Genomic DNA, 1,996 nt, shown 5'->3' on the forward strand with positions numbered 1-1,996 from the left:
TGGCCACAGTGAACCAAAGCATTTCCATGTTCCTCATCGTGGGGCTATGCTTGGCCTCTCATTTCTGTGTTACAGCACAGATATGAAAGGAGGGAGGAAGCCTCTGAGCAAGCATCAGAAATGATGAGTATGCTTCTAACACCGCCTTCATACGAAACCAAAGCCTGCCCAAGCTCGTACTAGCTGAACAGTGCAGGGTGGAAGTAGTTACATCCCCAGACACGACCACACGATGTGTCATCAGAAGGAGCAATGGTTTGCTTCTGTGAGCCATCGCCCACTCCCCTGTTAAGTCTGAGAATTCTCTCACTTCTGTCTCCTGATTGAGCTTAGTGACTTAGACCCCAACATATAGTTGTTCATCTTAAGAACTGATAATACCAACTGAGGGCCTACCATGTGCCAAGCACATTTTATACATTTGCTCTTTTAATGTCACAGATATCACTGTAGATATTACCATTTCCATGTTACAGATGCAGAAACTGAGCCTTAGAGAGGTTATTGATACCAAAGGTGACAGAAGTAAGCTAATGAGTGTTGGAGCCGAGGCTTGAACTCAGGTTTGGGTGACTTCAAAGCCTGATTCCTGCCCCACTCCCACCCCACCCCCACCCCCAATACACCTTGCTGAAGCCCAGAAACTCAATTTGCAAATCAAAACTCTCGATTTGGTACTCTCTCTCATTTAATATTCATGTGAAAGTTTCCTCTTATGTTTCCTCTCTCTCTCTGATCAAAAATTCTATCCCACTATAAAAATCCCAATTTTTAAATATTAAAATAGTTTTCTATTCTCCAATGTCCCTCTCCAGTATTATTCCTCTATGAAACCTTTACTGATGACCCCTTTCCCCCCAACAAAAGCTGGATGTATTCTCTCTATACTTTAAAACGCTAGTAAAATAAACATGAGTTTGGGAGTCAAATGGACCTGTGGTCATATCCCAGCTTCGTAACACTGAACAAGTTATTTACCTCCTGTGAATATCACTTCCTCATGAATATAACACGTATTAAAATTTCTACCTCATATGGTTTTCATAAGAATTAAAATAAACAATGTATGAAAAGTAGCTGGTCAATATTAGGTGCTTATTAAATGTTATTGCTTTCTCCTACCCTCTTATTACCCTCAAAACATTCTGCCTTATAGAATAATTATTCATATCTTGCCCTTGAATGTAAGGCCTGTATCTTACTCACTTTTGTAGCCCCCATAGTAATAACTTATAGTTGGTTCTCTATAAATGCTTACAGAATGGGTTTAAATTGCAAGTAACTAATTTTTCCTGAAAGGAGGTTGAAGAAAAAGAGAAAGAGAAAGAGATTTAAAAAAAAAAAAAAAGAAAGAGGGAGAAAAAGAGAGAGAAAGAAAGAAAGCAGTCAGGCAGAAGGGAGGGAAGGAGGGAAAGAAAAGGGAAGAAAAGGAAAGGAAGGAAGAAAGATAAAAAGGAAGGAAGGAAATCCCACGAAGGCAATGGGTGGAAGGAAGAGTAGCCCACAGGAGATGCACACAGACAAGGAGGTGAGGACTCACAGGACAAGTTCACCTGTTTTCCAGAGCCGTCAAGAACTAGTCACATGAGGAGTCGCACTCCCTTGTTACCTGCATACAGCAAGCACACAAACACACGTATACTTTTTGGTGGCTGGCAAAGTAGTACATGAAGGGAAATGGGCTGGCTGGTTAGCTCAGTTGGTTAGAGTGTGGTGCTGATAACACCAAGGTCAAGGGTTCAATCCCTGTACTAGCCAGCTGCCAAAAAAAAATAAAAAAGGAAAGTTGAGGCAGAACATTCCTCCACATGTTAAAGCTAGGCCCATGGTGAAGAGGAGCTCTGTAAGCACCAAGAAGCTCTCCTTGCTCCCTTGCACCCTTCTCAAGAGAGGGAAGTCCAGACGGGCGGGTAATGGTGCATGACAGGCCAGCTCGGGTCCCTCTCACTCCTCCTGCAAAAGAAAACCCTAGTTCCAGGCAAGAGCCGCTGAGCAT

General features: G+C 42.5%; 1 non-coding gene across 1 annotated transcript; it reads left to right on the top strand.

Annotated features, from left to right (window-relative positions):
- The first annotated feature begins 1,684 nt into the window (after nt 1–1,684).
- On the top strand, nt 1,685–1,758 carry TRNAI-GAU (transfer RNA isoleucine (anticodon GAU)). Its single transcript has one exon. It is a non-coding gene; the product is annotated as a tRNA-Ile (tRNA).
- Nucleotides 1,759–1,996: the final 238 nt, after the last annotated feature.

The sequence above is a fragment of the Cynocephalus volans genome, chromosome 8 (assembly GCF_027409185.1).
Source record: "Cynocephalus volans isolate mCynVol1 chromosome 8, mCynVol1.pri, whole genome shotgun sequence".
In the NCBI taxonomy this organism is placed as follows: domain Eukaryota; kingdom Metazoa; phylum Chordata; class Mammalia; order Dermoptera; family Cynocephalidae; genus Cynocephalus; species Cynocephalus volans.